Source organism: Melanostigma gelatinosum (genome assembly GCF_949748355.1).
Source record: "Melanostigma gelatinosum genome assembly, chromosome: 2".
NCBI lineage: Eukaryota > Metazoa > Chordata > Actinopteri > Perciformes > Zoarcidae > Melanostigma > Melanostigma gelatinosum.
In genome coordinates, this window is record NC_136635.1 from 21,684,290 (window position 1) to 21,707,482 (window position 23,193).

General features: G+C 41.7%; 1 protein-coding gene across 1 annotated transcript in view; it reads left to right on the top strand.

The window, feature by feature from the left end:
- Positions 1 to 10,536: 10,536 nt before the first annotated feature.
- The window catches only part of ntrk3b (neurotrophic tyrosine kinase, receptor, type 3b), a gene marked incomplete at its 3' end in the record, with an annotated part of 159,687 nt that continues 147,030 nt past the window's right edge, over positions 10,537 to 23,193 (top strand). Inside the window, exon 1 of the mRNA XM_079294337.1 lies at positions 10,537 to 10,671. The remainder of the gene's footprint in view (positions 10,672 to 23,193) is intronic.

Here is a 23,193-nt window from a genome sequence, read left to right on the forward strand (position 1 = left end):
TCCCACTTTCGCTGCTCGCTGAGTCGTTTAGGTGTTAAATGTACATTGCCTAATGGTACCTCGACAGGAGACGAGCGTATGCTGGCATTTCGCTCTCATTTTTCCAGCCCAAATTATCCCAGCAGGTTGCGGATTTGAATACACAACCTGATGCTCGTAAACCCACATCACACACAGTGTTTCAGGGATTTCTTCACTCCAATTTACACAGCCAGAGAGCTAATTGTGAGCCATCTAGAAATCACTTGTTGTTCTTTTTCTTCTTCTTCTCTCCCTCCACAGTAGCCCCCAGGATGCATAAAGAGCAGCACAAATCCTGCAGCGACGGGAGGTGAACGTGGAGAATGTTGATTGCAGTGTCAGTAATACTCAAAGCCATGTTGGTCCAGTGCAAAGAGAGCTTGTCAGATGGACATCCACCCCATCTTAAAATATTATCAGGAAATCCGGATTGAACTTTTAAAGATTCCTTGTGTCGCTGCTGCTCTACAGGGGCACTGAAGAAGGTCTTTTAAAAATTCAGCAAAGCGTTTCCAAAGACAGGATTTGTGAGACAATGTGCACTTTTGTGTTTGTGGGAAGTTGGAATGCTGAATCATTCCCTTGTTTTGAAATGTATTCCCCCCCCCCCATCCAATTGTTAGGGTTAGGGTTGTTGAATGCCTGTTCAATGTTCAATGTTCAAACAGAGCGAATGAATAAATGGCATTAGCAAGAAGCTATCGCTTAGCTGTCTAGAGCGCAATCACGTTTAATCTTTCGTACATTTTGCATATTTTTCATTACCCATCATTCCTTATTCCATACTCTTCTGTAATCACATGCCACCATCTTAAAATTCTGCATCCCTGTATTCGTTGCTTTGTTTGTCTTAAAGTGCTTTGTGCTGGGAGACGACGCGTCTCCGCTTACCAGATGCCATCTTGGATGATGACCTTTGCATGTACAATGGCTCTAAATGGTCAAGCAAATCTCTAAGGGCTTTTGAAGTATGTGTAAAAATGCAGAAAATCAAAAACCTGTTTGGAAATCTTTAAGTCGGTGTCGTTTGACACCGCTTGAGGTCGTATTACTTTATAAAGTGCAACAATTGTGGACCAAAAGATGGATTTGGTGAACAAAGCCCTTTAAATGTATTCCTTGTGCTCACGCACAAGTAAAACAGAGTGATATTTTCTATTCTATAATAATAATAATTCTTTCCCTTTCAGCAACCTGTTCAAATCATGTCTTACTCCTCCTGCTGCCGTCAGGCAACAGGTCTGGCAAGGACGTCTGCCGCTGTCACCAGCCTAAACAGAGTGAATGGCGCTGCGGTGTCGTGCCTCTGCCAATTTGAAAACATCCAAAAACCTTTTGTGCCTTGTTCAAATCTATCAACGCTTTTGATGTAATTACATTTTAAATAGGCCCGGGTGATGAATTGAATCTCTGTGCTGTTCTGACCATAACCAAACTTGATTAATCCATTTTTAATCAGCTGGTGGCAGGGACGGGCCTTGATGTTTCATTTAACCGAGGCTGACGGCTGAGACGTTCATGCCTTTGTCAGATGGGTCCTGGGTCGGCGACAAAGGAAAATGCAATTTTCTAATAATTTCAAAAGCCCATTCGGCACCTAGTTTCATCTGCATGGGGACACCATGTATTCTAATGGTGGTGGTGTGGTTTGCGTAGGTTGATCTTAAAGAATGACCAACTTTAAAGCAGCCTGCTCCCTTCAGTCACTGTACAGTCGGTGGGCGAGATAACACTCCAGTTGAGGAGAATTGCTTCTAATTATAGGTGGCAAACGCAGACTCCCCCAGCGTCTTCCTCCTCCCACTGGGAAGAGAGACGCTTCTAAAATAAACTAACTTTTGCCCTTGTGTTGCAAATTCGAGAGCTAAATGCAACATGAGGCCCTGTGATGTGTACTGAATGTAGAAATAGTTGTTCTATTGTTAAAGAAAGACGTGCTAAAAGGCTATAGTGAGTTTACAGTTAAGAACTGATCTTCAGTGTAAATTCAAGGCACTTACACTTGAGTCTTTCTCTTTCATGCTACTTTAACCTTTACCTTTACTCTTTTAAGAGGGATATATTGCAAATGTGACTCCACTACATTTATTTCACCGTCATTGTCAGCAGTATACTTTACAGATTAGGATTCTACGTGCAAAAATAGGTATACCTCATAAGATCAGCATCAAAGGCGGCGATAAACCGCAACTATAAGAAAAAGGTCAATCTTAAAATGATGGTAATAGTAACACAAGTGAAGAAGAGTCAGAAAATCTCAATGTCAGCAGTGTCGCCAGATTCTGTGGTTTTCCGGCTAATAACGCTACTTTTTAAAATCGAATTGGTTTGGGGTTTCGCGAAAATGTTTCCTTTCTCCTTTTTCACGACAGGCCTTGTTCCCCCAACACGAACAATGTTTCTGCGTCTGTTTGATTATGGATCTCAGTCCAATGTCTTCGTTTACTTCATACATCAATGAAGGTGTATAAATGACAAAAGCCAGTTTCGTTACTTTGTTTCATTGGCTCACAGGATTTTTTGTTGTTGCTGTTCTGCCTGGATGTTGTAGATCAGCTGCTCAGCACCTCAATCAATGAAAGTGCAATCTGCTTTGCCTCATTATATCATTTTAGCAGGATGGGGACCGGGCACTGTTAAGATGAATGGGAAAATGGTTCTGCAGTAAATGACATTCTGTTATTTGTGGTGTGCTCCTCGCTACATGCAGGTTAGGGTTATTTGGGCTACTATTTGTACCATTTATGCAGTCAATAAGCTATTTTTCAATAAATCGTCCCTTCCCCTCCTCGTGTAGTATGATTGAGACGGCAGTGAGTTCGGCTCGACGCACAATGACTGATAACCGAAGGTCATCAACACCAAATATAATTTCAGTTTTATTGCCACTAAGCTGAAACAACCCATGATAATTGAATTATTTTCTGGCATCACTAAATGCAATATCTGAGGTTGAGCTAACATTAGCCATTAGTTACTGGTCATACCAGACCAAGTAAGGCTGTAACAGAAAAACACGTTTTTTGTGTCATCTATATATCTATTGCTTGCTTTAATCGACCCATCTTTATATGAAATAGTAGCATTTTATTGCAAATATACCTGATACACTTCGTAGTAAAATGCATCTGAGACATTTGCTCAGTATAATTGACTTCAGGATGATCGACTAACTGATTCGTTTGGCTAATGTAGACGTATAATAAACCAGCTACCCTACAATCCATTACTTTGGAAACAAAGTTTGGTTACTGCCTTAGATAGTAAGCTAGTTAGCTGGACCTGCTAACATTTGCACCTGATGTTACTGCAGATAAAGACAGTTTAATCCATTTCTTGCACGTTCGCCCTTGTTTGTGTTTTTGGTTTTGGAAAGGCTAAAGTCGAAGTGAACAGCCAGTTTCATTCACTTAATCTAAAGGCGTGGGTCAGAATGTTGATTGTGATTGAAATAATATCCTGGTTAAACATGGATATTTCAGCTGCTTATTATGTTTTCTCTTGGCCTCTTTTGAAGAAGAGTGCAGATGAGTTGTGTGTGGCTGCTGTGCAGATACGTCTGATTACAGCTGCTCACAGTTCAGTGTAATGGTACTCAGTGATATGAATTCATCAAATCCGTGGATTGTCACCAGTCTGAGGGTATTACATCCTTCTTCTCGCAGCAGAGCCACTGATGGATGTACATCTCAGGTCAGGATTACAATGTGTAATGCACCTTCACTAATTGACTGTAGCACAATAAAACATGAGTCACCATTCGCTCCTCTACAATACTCTCTCATCAGAGCAGGGTTCAGACAGCTTGAATGACAAGTTGACACAAGCTGTCCTTCAGAAACAGAACAAAGTTAAAGATGAAAACAATGTATAAAACGTTTCATACCTCTTTGTAGAACACGCCTGACCTACGTTTGGGCATGCTTCCCTTTCTTCGTGTGAATTGGTTCGACGCGACACAATGGAGTTGAGGACAACAGGAACTAAACGCATGATGTCAGTAACAAATCACAGTGATGCGCAAGAACTTTCTCGGAGTTGAAACCTCTCAAGCCGAGTGCCTCTCTCTCGCATGTGTGGATTGATCGAATGCGATGAGTTCCTCCATTAGTCTTGAGCAGTACACAGGGAAATGGATTCCTTAATCTCTTAAAACTAATTATGATCTTGATAATGCAATATTTGAATTGACCCCTCATTTTTTATTTTTTTTATTCAATCTTTGTTTTTTCCAGGGTAGCCCCATTGAGATTTAAAATCTTTCTTACCGAGGGACACCAGGTTGTGGTTTTAGGGTTGTGGTTTTGTTGCCTTGACCTAACTTGTTTTTGTAAGCCCGAAATTACTTTTTTTTCCAAGCAACACAAAAAATACGGACAATTCCCTGTACACGAAACCAAAAGATCACAGAACAATTAGTTCTCAATAACAACCAATAATATTAGCAGATAATAATAATGCATGGTCCGTGTGACTTTGTTTGGACCGAATACAAAGTGGCAAAAATCTGAAAATGACTATCGCTTCGTCCTTCCCGCTGCCAGTATTTTAGAAAACAATTCGGGCAACATTTTAGTATATTACAGATACCCCTTAACAACTTATCTTTTTTTAATTATTTATATGATATTGATAACAAGAAGATTGAAAACGAGATAATGGGAAATTATCGGTCACGGTCATCTTGATGGATCATGTATTGCTTTGTTGGGAGTTGTTGGGACGACAAAAATACTGTACTGTGAGAAGTAGAGGTGAAAAGCAAAAGAGGAAAAAGTATCACATAAAAGAGGCTAGTAACACACTTGAAACATACAGCAGGTTGCATCAACCAATGAATTATCAGTGTGGTTCAGGAACAGGAAGGACTCTAATGGTCCTTCATCCTTTATATTTGATGTAAATTTGATCTTGACCAGATGGGACTATGATCAACTTCCTGGGGAGCAAATGTTGAAGTTACGAGGCAGCAAAATGTTCTCCTTCATGGTGTGCATCGCGTTTGTCTTACACTCATGTTATTGCTTCTTGGTACTTTGGAATTCCTCCATGTGATTATCCAGAGAAGGTCGAAGTCCGTTCGGCACCATGATGCTGCCAATTACGATCAGTCTCGAGCTGTCGGTTTCCCGGAGCAGCCTGGTCCATCTTCTGCTACTGACCATTCACAGCAGATCCTCATGAACAGCTGGAGGTTAAATACCTTGCTGATGGGTTTGCTTTTGGTAGTTATTTAAAGAGAATAAAACTCTTTAAAATATGAAGATTCACAGTATTGACTTTTTATGATGACATTCCGCGTGAATAGAGATACCAGCCGTGATCACCTTTTATCTTCCCAATAGACAACATCTGCACATGCACGAAACAGGGTGGTACTATAAATACCTAATGGCATCTTCAGTGGTTGGTAGGCAGGCTTATTACTGAACGAGCCAACCGGGCGCTAAATGGCGAGCTGGGGCCTCTGTTTGAAGTCACTGATATGAAGCATTTCTGGTTGGAAAGTCACAAAGCTTAGTCAAACGTATCAATGTCCCAAACATACATTTTTTTGATCTTCATCCAGAATAGTTTGACCTTTTTTTTGGAAAAGCTTGTTACACAAGCTACAGGCGTGCTATTGGCGCCGTGCAAAGTGGCCGCCTGCTGCAGCAGCTCCCTGTGTGTATGTTTTAATTTATGGTTTTGTTTTTCACTTTTTTCCACTCCTTTTTGTTTTTTCTTTGGTTTGGTTTAAGTGACGGTCAGGCAATGGAAATTCTGGAGAATTTTGAGGCGAAGAGAAGTGAAGGAATAACTTCTGAGGAGCCCGTGCAACGCCACTCTGATTTCACTTTTTGCCTAGAGTTTGATGAGAAGATCGACACCGCTCTTTCCATTGTCCATTCAATGTATAGCTGGAGCCTGCGGGCCGGTTAGCTTAGCTTAGCACAATGACTGGAAACGGGTGGAAGCAGCTAGCTTACTCTAAGTTAGCTTAAAGATAACAAAACCTTGCTACCAGGCAGCGCGCACACACATTTTGGTTGTACAGTTTGTGTCGGACTATTTTGTGACTTTCCTGGTGTCATGAAAATGTGTCTACCGTGAGTGTGTTGGAAATGAAAGATCTGAAGACTGGAGTAGACGACATGACGCTCAAAGATAACAAACAAAATGTATGCTGTGGTGCAGAATTGTTCACGACTAAAAATAAATCCAAAAGTAACAATCTTTCTTCTATTGGAGAGATGGTGGAAACGCTCCCTCCACTTAATTATTCCTCCACAACTCCATGCTCTGCTGATGCAGCCCTTCATCTTCAGCTGGACCCTTTGAAGGCTGCACAGTCATATTGGGTGTTCCTGATTGATTCGAGCAGACCAGCTGATCTGGTCAAGAACTGAAGGGGTGGGGCGGATGTCACGGCAAACACACATTTTAAACGAGACGGGCCTCGTGTGCCATTGACGAGCCAACAGAGAATGATAATTGATTGAGCAGGGGAAGTAAGATGGAGGCTCGGCGTCAGGCCGCAGATGGACTGCCTTCAGGTTGTGATGTGAGCTCCACATGGTGAAGTTAACAAGAGAGTAATGCTCCACTCATTCTTCTTTAGTGAGTGTTTCAAACCTCATTGATGGAAATATTTCAAAGACGAGGACAAGCGGTTGGATGGCATCGGAACCAATCACATTTTGATACAGCTCTGGATGACACATGTGTCATGTTCACAACAAATTGAAAACTCGAAAGTGAAACAAAGTGGCCTGAATCCAGCTATCAGAAGATTACGTAAACATAAACTTTTTAAAACGGTCAATCATGCTCGGGTGCTCTGGGATACGCACGCAAGACCTAAAGGACTGTTTGGGGGGCATTTGAATATTCGAAGTCTCTTGCCTAAAATGGATCAGATAAAACATATTGTTGTGGATTCAAACCTGGACTTTCTATGTCTCTCAGAAACCTGGCTACATATAAACTCGCCCTCTGTTGCTTTGAATGTACGTGGATACAATATATTTAGAAGAGATAGATCTAGTGGTAAAGGAGGAGGAGTACTGTTTTACGTTAAAGAACACCTTAACTGCAGCCAGATTGAGGGTCAAGTGATGTCAAATTGGAATGTATTGGTCTGAAAGTGTCACTATCATCTCAAATGGCTCTTGCTCTTATATGTCTCTACAGACCACCATCGTCCAAATGTGAATTTTACGATCAGCTTAATTCCATGTTAAAGGAATGTGACTTTGACATAGAGGTTATATTAATGGGTGATTTTAATGTAAATTGGGAGGATAAGTCTGGAAGAAAATCCCTAAAACGTACAATTGATTGCTTTAATATGACCCAGTTAGTGAACAAACCCACAAGGATAACCCACTCTTCTCAGTCCCAGATTGATTTGATTTTTAGCAATAAACCTGAAAGAATGATCAAAACACACAATATGGTAACTGGTATGTCTGACCATAATTTGATACTTTTAACAAGAAAACTGACAAAGAAACGTTTTAGTATGTCTTCTACCAAAAAGGCTTATCAATTAAGAAGACCCTCAAGAAGAACAGCAATTCAAAGAAGCAACTTAAAAGTAATGTGAATGGGTGCCTTACACAAGATGAAGTTGTAATTTGTACAGCTTTCAATTCATACTTTATCAACTCAGTGGAAGCTTTAACTCGACGCTCCAGTATTGGTCAATTTGATCCTACACCAGTAAATGAAGGTCAACCATGCTTCTCTATTCAAGACGTCTCTGAATCTACTGTCACCAGAGTTCTAGGCTCACTCAAGAACTCTAGGGCCAAATATGTTTATGGAATTGACAATATTATTCTAAAGAAACATAAAGGCACACTCGCTCACCCGATCACAAGCATTGTCAAAAAATCTCTGTGTGTTTCCAAAAGGATGGAAATCAGCCATAGTAACATCCATTTTTAAGTCAGGAGATTCAACCGATGTCTCCAATTATCGGCCAATCAGTATCCTCCCTGCTGTTTCCAAAATTGCTGAAAAATGTGTTGCAGAGCAACTCATTAAACATCTCAACGGCTCTCCATATCAGCTGCATCCTATGCAGTTTGGTTACAGGGCTAATCATTCTGCTGAAACAGTCAAATGCTTCCTCTTAGAGAATGTGAAGCTTAAAATGGATAAAGGGGGTGTAGTAGCAGCGCTTTTTCTTGACCTGAAGAAGGCTTTTGATACGGTTAATCACAATGTCCTGATTAACAAACTGTCAAATTTTAACTTTTCCCAAGAGTCTCTTGCCTTGCTGAAATCCTACCTTGAAGGAAGAACCCAGTGTGTCAGAGTGGGCGATGTTACATCATCTACTCGAAGATATAACGTGGGAGTACCCCAGAGTTCTATTTTAGGACCTTTACTATTCAGTTTATACATTAATGATTTGCCGGGTGTCTGCGATGGGTGTGATATTCAAATGTACGCTGACGATACAGTGATTTATGTGCACGCAAAGAACAAAGAACAAGCTGCACTTAAACTCACGTCCACAATGACAAATGTAACTAAATGGCTTGCAGAGTCCTGCCTTCACCAAAATGTTAAAAAGACTTTGTATGTTCCTCACAAAGAGAGCTTGCAAAGTGTCACTGGAGCCAGATGTTTATGTTGCTGGTGAGAGGCTACAGGTAGTGTCCGATTTTAAATATTTAGGAATTTTTATTGATTCTAATCTCTCTTTTAAAAAACAGGTAAAACATGTGACAAATGTCTTAAAATTAAATCTCATGAATTTTAGACATATCAGATACCGTCTAACCATGCAAGCTGCAAAATTGTATTTTAATGCAATGATTATCCCCCATCTGACCTACTGCTTAACCAGCTGGGCACAAGCCAGCAGCACGACATTAAAATCCATTCATATTCTCCATAAACAAGCCCTAAAAACACTTGATAAAAAACCCAAAAGTCACCATCACTGCAATAAAGTCACCATCACTGCAATATTCTCATCAAACATCATATCCTGAGTTGGGAGAACATCATTAAATTTACTGATGTGTGTCTGGTTTTTAAAATTTTACACGGTATGGCCCCACCTCCACTTAGTGATTTTATTAAACAAAGCACTCAAAGCAGCAGACTCACTCAATCTGCTTCAAGAGGTGATTGTGTCATTCCACAAAGGTCAAGCTCGTTCAGTAAATCTACATTCTCTGTGAAGGCAGCTCACTCGTGCGCTGTGCCACCACACATACGCACACAAAACACGTACCAAACATTCAAGCATAACTTAAAGAATTGGCTTGTTGCCAATCAGGTGTGCAAGCATTGATGTACTGTCTGTCCTGCCTGCTTGTTTTGCCTATTTGTGCATTTGTCTTGATCAGTGTTGCTATTTTCCATTTTTTTGATGTTAAGTGCTTCAGTGTTACATGTGCTTGTCCTGTAGGTGGGTCCGTTCTGCGTGACGCATGCTGAAACCTGTTATGTCTGCTCTGCTTTAATGTCGTACACTTTTCTTTTGCTGTGTTTCGGTTTTGTCTATATGTTGCTGTCTGTTTCTCTATGAATTTTAACTCCGTTTCAATTTGAAATTTTGTTATTTTAGGCTGCCTTGAAACATCTGGCCAGGGACAGCAGATGGAAATTAGCCTCTCTGGCTAACTCTGACTCACTTACAGTGTAACTGTTGATTAGTGTGCATTGTCCCTGAAAAATAAATAAATAAATAAAATAAAAATAAATATGTTAAGACTAATAGTGTGTCTTAATGATAATAATAATAATTGATCTGCCTTTTATTTTCTCAATTGTCAATTCAATTACCCAAACATTCTTCATTTCTATTTTTATGTCATTTGTATTCCGATCGTATGATACACTCGCGTTTGCTTCGCAGAACGCGCTGTTCTCTCACTGTTGGCTGCATGCAGTTGCTGCAGGTGTCAGTATGACTGTGGCCGGTAGGAGGGACTTGATGCCCCAACTTCTCATTCGGCGCCTCTCAGCTCCAGTCGTCCTGGTCCTGCTTGGAGAGAGACGACGGCATCAAGCAGCAGCAGCAACACGGAATTCCGGGGGGGGGGGACGACACCATGCATCTTGGGCTGAAAGGACGACCGGAGCCTCACGTTATTTCGCTTCCTTATCTGTGATTTCGGATATTTTTATTTTTTTACCCACCTCCCCCCACACACACCCCTCTCACTCCTTTTCACCCAATCTCTGACGCGCAAGGACACTACAGCATCCATCCACGGCAGAAAACGCTCACATAGAGCCTCCTCTGTACAGACGCACCACCACTGCCATCCTCCTTACCTTCCTTCCTTCCTTCCTTCTTCCCACTCTCCTCACCTATTTTTCGGTATCTAACCCAGAGGACGTCGGGACCTCTTCGACCCCCCCCCCCCCCCACCCCACCCCCCACTTTCAACCCGGAGACATGGATCTATGGTTTCATTCGATCCGGATTTGCTGGTGGAGGGTTTTGTTCCTGATGAGTGTTTTCCAGGACTATTTGAGCTCCATGCTGGACTGCCCGCCGACCTGCAGCTGCTCTCAAACAGAGATCTATTGCAATAAGTCCGACAACGGCAGGTTTTTCCCTTTACTCGCCCTGCAAGACACTGGGAGCAATGGGACCAGTGTTGACATAGCAGAGTTATTCAAAAACATCTCCTATATGTAAGTAGATGCGCATTACGCCGTGCGCTTTTTTTTTTAAATATTGATTGATCATCTCCCCTGCGAGACTGTCTGTTGCTTTGTACTGATCTGACTTGTTGGCTGATTATTTCTTACTCTGTGACTTTTTTTTTGCACTTCCACCAATCTATGAACGATGTCTTTTTTTAATGAGAACACCAGCCAGGGTAATCTGTTTTGCATGGAGGACGAATGCGCTTATTCCGTCGCCGCTGCACAAATCCCTTGTAACCGTTTGTCAAACTGATCTTGAAACCTTTTTTTGAAGTGGATATTGGATTGCGTGTGTGTGTGTGTGTGTGTGTGCGGCGTGTCCTCATAAAGTTGCTCCTTCCGCAGCGGCTCCCCGCAGGCCTTTGTGGTCCAAAATGACAGAAGGATGTTGCGGACAACCCCTGACATTTACCCATTCACTCACTCGATTCCCCCGGCCTAGTGCGACAGCGGCAACTGCGCCGACAGATTGTGCCAAATGAAACAGAAAGAAATGGCGCAGTTGGGTCGACCGGTTTTCATGTCCACCCGCGTCCTTTGAGACCCGGAAAAAACTTTTATTATGTGCAAGATGACGCGGGGCTCTAGATAGAGTGGTGGATGGGTGTTAAAAACGTCACTTGTGGCTGCTCCCCCCCCTTCTTCCTACATAGCAAGATGGTTTCAGAGGATTCATGGAGGATTTGGTTACACCAGAGAAGCCCCCCCCCTTAATAATAGCCTACATTTTCATTCTGCATCCCCCCCCCCTCTCTCTCCTCCTCGCATCGATCCTGTCTGCAAACATCAAAGCTTTCTTTCTTTTTTAAAAAACAGCGGAGCCTTAAAATAAGACCCCTGGTGTCGATGGGGCTCATTTGCATATAAAGTAAACGTTGTTTTATTAAATTTTTTGCAGACAACTTATTCTTGTGACATGGCTCATCGCTTCGCTGTGCCACTAGAGGGTAGCCTGCGACTCTGTATATATACACACTATATATATATATATATATACAGCTACATGCACACACTGGGAGCAGCTCTCTTTGCAGCACCAGAGTCATTTGCGTGACTGTTGTTTTTTTTGTCAGGGGGAATTTGAAGCTCAGACACTTTAGAACAGGGGTGTCAAACATACGGCCCGCGGGCCGGACCCGGCCCGCCACGTCATTTTATGTGGCCCACGAATCCGCCAGCAAAAAAAAAAAAATAATAATTTTTTTTTTTTTTTTTTTTACAAAAATTTAAAGTTAGATGTGAAAATAAAAATATCCCCATGGTCGAAATTATGAGATAGAAAGTCGAAGTGATGAGATGGCATGTTGTCTGTGTGCCGACATTAAAACTATCACAACAGGTGGACAGGAGATGCAACAGCCCATAAAGAGGATTTCCAACAAGTTTCTCAACATGCGTACTTCTCTGTACTGAAACGTCATCAGTCTCAGCCCAAGTACTGTTCCAATTCAAAGTTCACATCGAGCCAAGCACGGCCCTAATGCCCGGATGTGGCTCGCTCTGCCCATTTTACCCGGGATGCATCGGAGGTGACTTGTCTGTACTTGGGACAGCCAAATATCCCAGAATGCATTTTGCACCAGCAACAGGAAACAATGGCGGAGGAGAAATCACACAACTGGAAGTACGTGTTGTGGAAGTCACAGATATCCCGGGAAACGAAACTAACTATGTTAGGAGTACCGTAGTTACATTTACACCGTCTTACATTTACAACCGGCCCTTTGAGGGCGACCGTGATGCTGATGTGGCCCCAGAGTGAAAATGAGTTTGACACCCCTGCTTTAGAAGCAGCTGAGGCTGGTAAAGAGACAAAGGGTCAGAGGTCAGGTGCGCTAAAGATTTTCCTCTTTGTAAAAACCTGCTCCAGTCATTCATCTCCTCTCTCACGTCGACCGACAGCAGAATAAACTACCACTTGGATTTTCATTGCGAAATGGCCACAAAATCCTGTTTATAATAAGCACAAAGTCACACATTGATCCCCCCCCCCCCCTCCCCTTTTTTTTTGCCTTTGAGACACTCTAATTCAATTGACCCAGGACTAATTGTGCATCTCGCAGCCCCTCGCCAAGCTCGCTTCTTGTTTTCTTGCTGCTCAGCATGGACAGCACAACGTTCACCCAGCAGCAGCAGCCCAATGACAGCTCAATAGAGACGACACATCCGCTTACACGTCTGACAGGAATGTATACATTGAAAAAACACACACCGCAGTCTCCAAACATGTTCACTTCCGTGTATGGTAATTATGCAGTATAAAAGCACGAGTTAATTATTTGGCTGAAAAGAATAGCTGCTCACAGCATATTTCATAAGTACTCTGCTAATTGAAACGTATAAATAAACATGTCTATTTGATAATAGCAGTTATTTGCTGGATGCTAATTTATGATCTGGCCAGTAAAATACGGTCTTTAAAGATAATAACCGGTAACCATAGTGATACAGAGCAGTCAGTAATTGTCCTCGTCTCTCGCTCTCTCGCTCTCGCTCTCTCTGGAAGGTGTTGGGTGCGTGCATTTCGCTAACGGCAGGTCTATTTCACTCATCACAAGGGAAATGGAGAGAGAGAGAGATGGGGACAATTTATCGAGATGGGAAAACTAGAGAGGGAACTTGTTGGGATGATCGGCCAGCCAAAGAAAACTGCCAAGTCCAGATAATAGTTTTCCAGTTGTCTCGCATTAGAGATTCGTCGCAAGAGGCATCACTGTTTGAAGTGGATGAGATAAGGCCTTGCTGTGATACTCGAAGGAAAATATAACGTGTTTTTCTCTCTCTCTGAGAGCAGCTGAAGCAGGTTTGAAAGGTTTGTGTAAGTGCAGCTCCGACTGCAGGTGCTCGTTTCTTTGCAGAATCCAATCGGTTTCCACCTCTGATGATGACCTTTGGCCTGATTTTCCCCCTTTTTAGAGCGTCGTTTGTGAGAAGAGAGAGTATCAGAACTGAATCTGTACAATTACTGCATCACATGCGTTAAGATAGAAATCACCCCTCCGCCCTCCTTGTTTCCTCTGCTCTCAAGTACGTCATTACATTCGCACTCCCATAATTGTACATGTGTTCGCCGAGTTCACTGTATACATGCTGTGCTGTTAAGTCCATCTGCGAGAGTTAACAGAAGCTACATCTGTGATGGCGTAATAGTCGGCATTTTCGACGGTAGTGTGAGAATGAAATGGACGTATAATTTATTGTGAATTATTCTACAGGCACTCATCTGTAATCAAATAAAAAAATAGAAAAATGAATTATTTATTTGTTTCTTCAGCGCATAAAATACAATAAAATGTATATGTCTTTCAGGACATCGAGACACTGCCTTTAACCAAAACTTACAAAAAGGTAAAAGCCGAATGTTACACGCATGGATATGAATATGCAGATATTTCGTGGAAGTGTTACAATTCTCTGTTCCACTTATCTCCACATCTGGCGACAAAAAGTGGTTGAATGATGTTAATTTCCCAGCAAACATTCTGTACGATATTCACCATGCCGATCATAATCTCATTATTATAGGTCGTTTGTCGGCTATTTACAGACATGTCTAAAAGCATAGGCTATGAAAACACTGCTCTCTGAATCACAATTTTGTGTCTCCTCATACAGTTCAGTTACTTTGTTAAGAATTCTTAGTGGACGACTCGACACAAGAAGAGCATTCACCCTCTGGGGGCAACGATAAATATTTTTAGGGGTTCCGGGGAAGCCACAATTTATTCAGCTAATAAAGAGCTAAATCATGGTCAGACGATAGCCGGTGGGTTCCAAGATTACATTTTGGGCCCGTGCCTTCTGCCTCTTTTGCCCAAACGTGATTGGTCGATACTGCTCGACATACCAACGGAAACCAGAACACTTCCGACACTCAAAAATCCTGTTGCCTGTAGATTCTGCATTCATATGCAGATATCTGTTTAAAGAGATAATGGCAGCACCGACACGCTCTGTAAGAAAAGTAAGTATCCATACAGGCACAGAACGACCAACCCACTGTTGCCTTTAATGTCTTGTGGTGTCATTTAAATGTAAATTTGGCTATGCATGGTGTTTCATTTACAATCCTTAGAAGGTATCGCTGTCTCTATATGTGAATTTTAAAATCAGATGTCCTCTATCTGCCTTTGAAAGGAGAATGCTCCTCCTTGAGCGTCACAGTTTTGGCTTTTTTAAAGTCTTTCTTCAATCAAAGAGATTTATATGGACTTGTAAAATTGCCATCTGTTTATCTGCAAACAAACTGAGACTTCCACACTCCGAAATGGTTCAGTGTTTTTTTCTGCTCTGCCAAATGCGACGTGAAGTCGATTGTTTGATGTCCAATCTTGATCCTCCAGTCAGTAAAAGTCTGTGTCATCTCAATTTCCCAGGATTCAAGCTATCCTTTAAAATGCATCATGACGCTAGATTCATCGTGATTGCTTTTAGTGTCGAATTAGTCAAAGAAGTCACACTCTAGGAGTCGTGGCTGCATGTTTTCACCAGCTATCACTTTCAACAATTGCCACTAAAAACTCTGGCTCAATGCCAGTTACTCTGCTCCCTCAAAAAGTAGTTTGAGAAGTTCTTTCTCTCTCTTTTCTTTACACGTTTTTAAAAATGGCTCTCTGCTTGAAATGATCGATCTGTGGGCACCTTCAGATACCATTTCATACAAAACCTTCCAGCGAGCTGATGCTGCCAAAGAAACCTGTTTTACACAGGAATGTTTCCAAGGGCCGCTTATTTTATACTTGGGTGGGCTGCCAGTTCCCCCTGGCTCAGACGCTGAGCAGTACTGCATTACTTAAAGGTACAGTTTGTATAATTGAGAAGGATTTATTGGTAGTATAGAATTTAATACTGAATAGTTTTCTCGATTATGTAATCACCTAAAAATAAGAATCATTGTGTTTTGGTTACCTGAGATTGAGCTGTTTGTACAAACGGAGCCGGTACTACGGTTTCTACGGTAGCCCAGAACGGACAAACAGACCACTGGCTCTAGATAGGGCCATTTGTGTTCAGTTTCACTTGGTTGCAATCTAGAACCTCACTGCTAGATGCCGCCAAATCCGACACACTGTCCCTTTAAATTCAGCGTTTTCTCTTCCTCGTAAAGCTCCTGTGCACCTTGTGTGTGACACTGGCCAAGGTAGTTTAGTTTATTTATTTGCACACATTATGGAGATATATATCCCAATGACGGAAGAGACAGAAAACCCACTGGGCTTAATGTTGTTAAAATTTCACGATATTAAAGAGAACACAAAAACGAATACACATAATGAGCTTCAAATCCACACATCTGCTATTTAAAGGCTTCTGAATGATAATTGATAAGTTAACTCCCTGTTAAACTGGGAATAAAGAAAAATGGTTGCAGTGCAGGCTGAGACCTGAATTTTAGTCCCTGTATTCTGTTGTTATTTCCCCTGATGCAGCTCTCATTGTCTTCCATTCGACCCTCCCTTCATGCCTTTACACCTCCAGTTTGGGCCACCCTGACATCATCAGGTTAATTCCTAAAGTCTTTAGTCCCAACATTTTCTCAACCTCTGCAGGCTGGTTTGTAAACTGATCGATGTGTAGAGTCAGTCGCAGAATTGCGTTGAACGAAAATGCGTCGTAGAATAATGTTTATTTCAACGCCGGAATAAATGTGTGGCATATCTCCTCGATGTGATACCTGCCAGTAAAGCCAAAATACTTTTTGGATATTTGATAATGTAATCCAGTTGAATTGGCAATAACAGGCTTGCAGGCTGTGTGCATTGTCAGAGATTCTGAATTAATATCTTTTGGGGAAATAAGTTACAACTTCAATTGTTTCAGGCCCAGTCAGCTGGAACCAGGTCAAAGGGTTTTGCTCGGCCCCCTAATCTCGGTTGTTAGGTGGATGCGCAGATTGGAGCCTTTTCATCCACAAGCACTCGCTCACTTTGATGCTGACTGCAACACTCCTACTTTGCCCACCTCACTGCCAGTATATGTATTTATTTCCCCGCCGCCTGTTCTTTATCCACATCTTTGTCTTTGTTCTCTTCTCTTCGCTGTGTGACTTTTTGATGTCTGGGTTTCTGATGCCCAGCTCACCCGTATCGGTTTTTCATCTTGATTTAGTTTTCTTTGTCACCTTGATATTTCTCTGTCGTTTTCTATTTGATTAAGTTTTATTTCTTTATTTTTGCTCTTCGGGGCTGAGATCTTTTCTTTTACAAGCCTGCTGGGGTTTCTCTATGTGATGTGTGGTTTTTAGTGTGTTCGTATCATTTGAAGGCACAAATAAATTACACCTAAACCTCACTTACCCTCTGTTAGCTGCCTGACATCAGCCTTGGATACCCGCTTCGTATCTGAGCACATAGAAAACAAAAACGTCACGCTCCGTTATGTTCTGATGTGACGCTCACCGTTGGTCTGTGTTAACTGTTTGATGCATTTACTTTTGAATAAAGCCGGGGAACGTTTGATTTCGTGCCGATGCGAGACCTGAAACCAAACACTTTTTTGATCACTTTGAGAAAAATAAACCCTTTTTTTTTTTACAAGCAAGTCAAACTTCTCAAATGGTGAATGACTTAACAGAAGGTTGCTTGAATTAAATATTCTCAAAGTGGCAAAATTTTGATTTGAATCAAAAACTATGTGATCAAATAATTGATAAATGTTTTTTTTCCACTCAAAATAATAAGTTGCAAATTATTTGCGCGGCAGCAGGTTGCCAGATTTACTGTAATGGCATCACAATTGACCACTACATCAATTCACTAAAATGAATCAATATTTTAGAAATGCAGGATGGACGCGGCAGGACTTGCTTTTATGCATATAATGATCAATCAAATACCTTTTTTGAAGGACTTAGAAAATTTAGATTTTTTTTCCACTTCTCAAGTAAAAAGGGCTGAATGGGCTCAATGAAATAGCTTAAAACTGGAAAAATCTCAATAAGTAAATCAGTAAAAAAAGATTAGATAAATCAGGCCAGGCAGTTGACGCTGACTTTCGGTACTCCATAGTCTTTGATCCTCTGAATACATTTCGTCTGTACCAAAAAAATGAGTTATTTAGAATAATTCTGTGCTTTTTAGATGTTTCAAAGATTTTGGTAAGAAGGAGAATACAAGATTGTGTTTGTTCTCCTTACCCACCCTCGAACACTATTTCACAAATGTATACATAGCTGCAGTGCTAGCAGGGGGGGAATTTTTAATGTTTCACGAGAGACATATTCAAATGTATTAATCATTGGCTCTTCTTAGGCTGTAAAATGACTTTGAAATAAGTAGGGCTTTGTCCTACGGGGTTCAGGTGATCATGACAGCCTCGTTGCATCTCTGTCCCCGTGCCGTGTCAGTGTCAGGGCCGCGGATGGCTTCTAGGCGTCCCATGACGGAGTTGCTCAACGCACGTCCTGCCAGTCGGGTCCTTACCACACAGACCCCCTGCCGCCTCCGCATTGCGAGGCTCACCCCAGGCGCTGCGCGACGGGCTCTTCTGTTATAAGCACATCATCAAGTTTGCATGAGCCAGTCTTGGTGGAAAGTAGGTCACGGCTGCCATCTGAGAATTAGGAGGAGAGAGCGGCGGGTTTTTCCGCGCAGATCCTCCGCATGCGGGGATGCTCTGAGAATGCTAATGCTAATAAAGCCCCCCCCCCCCCCATACACACACGCACATACACAACCTTTAACAATCAGAAGATGCATTGAGGATGGAGGGGGTAAAAACATGAAGGCTCTGCTGCTTCACCCAGGATTAGAAGAACCCTTTAAAGCCTTGCAGTGGCCTTCCAGGGGCTTTCTGTTGACATTTTCGTTGAGCTTCTGCTTTTATACAGTAGATTATGAGTAAGTGCCGTCACTCTGGTCAACAGTTTATCATGTCAAATCTGGGAGATTGAAGGGAGCAGAAAAAAAGAAACATGTATCTCCCTATTTAAACCGCAATTTATTTCACGGTGGCTTGAAGAAAAAACATAAAATAAACCAGAGTGAAATGTTTCCATTGTGCATAATACATCTATTTACATGCATTTTTTTTTTATTGTAATGTGCTTGCTCACCAGTACAAGGAACAATTATCAAGGACCTGCTGCAGTTAGATATCTACTGATGAACAGATGGTTTTACTGAGGGTTTATTACAGATACCGTGTTTAAACATGGTATCTGTAAGCTCAGTGAAGCCACACTGAGAGCACCATTATAGCTAATTCCTTCCTCTGCATCCGCCCTCTTCATAATGCATAGTTTGGAAACTCTTTTTTTTTCTCTCCTGATCTCTTCCCCTCTCCTCTGTGTTTTTCCACCCTCTGTTGGTCCATCTCTCTCTCTCTCTTTCTCTCTCTCACTCTCACACTCACACACACACACACACCATTAATTTCCTTGGAGATAACTTCTTCCCAGGTAAGGATGTGTGTCTGACCTCCACGGTGTCCATCACCGTGCACCGACTTCCACTAGACATCACTGGCACAAAAACCGCCCCCCCCTCCTCCTCCTCCTCCACCTCCATCTTTCTCTTCCTGGGCCCCTAATAAAGCCCCTGCTTATTACTCATGCGGGACGTTTTGTGTCTCAAAAAAACACACATCAGTCTTTATGTATTATCAAGTAGGAGGAGTCAACCCACTGTCCTCCATGTCAGCGCTGACTGACAGAGCCGTGTGATTAATCCTCCGTTCCCGCTGAGCTTCGGCAATGTTCTCCTACAAGGCGCGCATGTTGATTGATGCTATTTTAACGGCAATCTCTCTCTTCTCGTTTTGTGAATAAGTAAACACTTATTTGAAGGCCAAATTGCCTCAGAAATAATAAAAAAAAGTTAATTTATGTGCACCCGAGCTCCTGTATTGTGTTTAATTGCCTGCAGTAAAATCTCGCTTCAACATGTGTCAGTGTGACCCCTGATGGCTTCTCTTCAGGATCACTTGTGGGATGGAGCTTATCTCTTCTTTGCACTAGATTATTCTGAATATTTTTCTTATGAAGTTTATCATTTTTAGAAAACTAGAAAAAACACTGCTGAATTGCTTTGTGTTTTGAGCCTTTCTGTGTTCCGAAAAGGCAGAGCGGCGCATTACCCGCAGTGAGCTGCCCTCTCCTGCCCCCATCCGTCCATCAGCTTCCCACCTGTACAAATCAGTGAGATCCCTTTGATGCAATATGTGAGCTGTGGTTTGGGCCGTAAACACCCTGAATGAATTAATGGCTCTACAATCCTAGCTGCTTAACTGTGACCGCCAACATCATCAGCGGTAAGGACAGGATAAAGCATCGCAGCACAAATGCACCTTCATATTTCCTAGAAATATAAATATAAATATATTGTCCCTGAGCAGCCTCTATTCATTGATTTCCTCAGATGCTTTGATATCTGTATTTGCTCTCCAGACTATTGGTGTGTATTGCACTACATCAAAACATTATGGACCTGGCAGGCCATTCAGCCATACTCACCCATCATTCTCAGTGAGCCGAGGACTCTTGTCAAGAGCACCGAGAGGGTTTTTTAAGACCCCGACAGAGCTTTGTATGGAGGCAGATGAGAACACATTAAAAATAAATGGTCCACCGGGACCCAACTCTCCTTCCTATACTGGCTCCCCTGTTTGGCGCAATGACCTTGCTACTCCAGTGAGAATATCACAGTCCATCTTCCTTCATAAGCTGAGAAACTCATCTTTTTAAGAATTACCTGACATCACCCTCTCTTCCCGCTGATATATCGCTCTAATATGCCCTCTCCTTGAAGTTGCCTTTATTTCTCATATTCCACTCCTCCACATATGACCAGTGGTTCACAAACTTTTTCTACAATATCTACAAGAGACATAAACCTATACAAGCTGACAGCCTCAAGCTCTGGATGAACAAAAAAACAGCTCTTTATATTGCTGAGTCTATCTCTGTAGATCTTCTAAATTAGCTTTTTCACCTCTTGCCGAGAGTAAGATGAGAAGATTGATGCCGCTCTTGTATCGGTCTGCTAAATGTGATGCTACGGGTCAGCAGCATAAAAACTGGAAACATAATACCATGTTAATTAGTGAGCTTTAGAGTTGCTGGTGGATTTTGTTCATCTTTAGAGGCTAGCTGTTACCCCCCTCTTTTTCTTCTTTTTGAGAAAGTAATATTGATTATGATACAAACAATGACTTTGAAATACCTTCTCTGCACAATTTTACAATGCTAAATCACTAAGAGACAAACTTCTGGCAAACGTTGACCTCATACAGCCAGAATCAGGACACAGGAGATTTCAGCACATTTCATCATCCCATATTTCATGCACTTCATGAATTTGGTTTGTAATTCATTATCCACATGAGGTCCCCACATTATGTGAGTCAATGTCAACCGAGTCAACGGGGCTAAACAACAACAACCATGAGTGCATATATTACCGGTCGGAGTGGCACTTTTGGTAGTTAAACTAATCTGGTGCTTTGGCTAAATTAGCCTCGGTGTGGAATTGGTATCTCTTCTTTTAAATGATTGAAAAACTGTCTGGCATGTCAGCCATGGGAGGTGACTTGTGGCGGCAGCTGTCTACATTTGACACTGTGAACTGGGGAGGCATCTTATTTCCAGAGGAAGCCATCACCTGTCAAGCATCACTAATGTGTTTATTGTTCCTAAAAAGATCAACTTGTTCCCCTTCGGTTATTTCAGAGAGGAGATAGTAGGAGTGTCAGTGATTGAATGCTCAGTAGTGTGCAGCAGATTCCTAAGCTGCTGAAGTGAATTGTTTTAGAGTCGTAACATTATTTTTCCTCAATAATTATTCCACTTTTAACATAGGAAATATGAAATAGGTGAGTGCCTATAGATGGACAATGGGGACAGACAAGTGAAAGGTCCACAACCTTTGGTGTACGTGTAAGGTGTACGTGTCTAAGCTTATCACCCATTATATGTGATGTAGCACTTGTAAAACATGCACAGAGAGGTGACAGCCAACTGCCAAGGCTTTATGTCTTGAGGTAGACTGATGTGATGTGTCCTCAGGTTGCACTGTCTGAGTGGACGCACTCATGGGCCATCATTTTGATAGAATACTGAGTGGGCATGTGTGTAAGGCAGAGAGGATGTGTGAGTGTTTTCCTGGGAGAAGCTGTCACTTAAATGGAAGCATGGAGAAAAATAGCAAACAATCAAATATTCAACAACCTTGAGCTATATCTCTCCCCCGGTTCCATTTCCTTCTGGAGGTAATTGCTTGACACTGTAGACTTATGTGAGAATCATAGTATGTGAGGACTTGGTGTTATTGCATAACACATCTCAGTCAGAACACAAGAAGACACATTTGAAAGGAATTTAACAAGAACCTTCCAAGAATTCCCTCCTCTCGTTTCACTAAATTGCAGAAAGTAGATGTTTATTGATTTGCCCTGGAGAGATGGAACTGTAGAGGTGTAGCTTTTTATTCCTTTTGTATTGTGTTTTAATGAAAAGATTATTCTGCCAAACAAGTGTCAACTACATCTATTCCGTAGTCCGTAGTTCATAGACGGGTTGATCCTATAGTGTTTTTCTCTGTACATTGTAATCCTAGTTTGACTTGATTATAGTGAATGCATTGGGTACCTTCCATTTCAGCCCATCATGCAATATTTATCATTCGATAATTAAGATGGCATTGAAATGTGTTCTTTTATTTTTGTTATTCATGTTTCTTTTCTCCATTGAATGGTATATTTGACACTGAACAAGTTCATCTTTATCTCTGTGATAGTGTCCAAATGAGCATAAAATATCACTGGTATGTAAAAACTACACGGACAACAAAATGTAAATGTTGATCAAAATCTTATTCCCTTCTGCTCATAATAAAACAAGTAAACAACTCAAAAGTTGACACTGTCAGGTGCATTCTCCATCCATTGTGTGCGGTCCCTTTAAGAGTTAGGATTTAGGAGTGACGCGAAAGCTAGTTTATCCGTCTTTCCTTTACAAGCAGGACAATTATTTCTCTCTCTTTATTTGAGAAAAGTTAATATTTGTGTTGTCAAATTTCACTATGACCCTGAAATCTTGTGTTATCATATACTGAATGCAAGCAAAACTACAGAGCAAAATCACACTCTGTCTGATTGAACCAATCTATGAACTGTCTGAAACAATGGATTTTCGCGGCCCCAAATAGGCCCCAAACAAATTGCTGTGCGCGCAAACATGACACCCCCCCTTGGGGCGAAGCCCCCCCTTGCTTTGAACCCTAGAAACGCCCCTGGTCTGGACAGTCTTTTTCTCTCAATGCCTCAATAGGTAGATCTTGCCTGTCACCAAGGCAGAGGTCAGGGATCTTGGGCTTAAAAAGCTTGGTGACCACTGCTTTAAGCTAAGCTGAATGACTCCAGGCTCTATGTCCCTCAATTGTGTCGCCTCACTTTTGACAAAAAGGTTTAATTTTCCAAAATTTGATTTTGGAAACAAAGTCCTCAGAAGTTTATTACATTATTGGACTGCCAGACTGCTTTGAAGGCAGGGACACACCATGTTTTAAACCC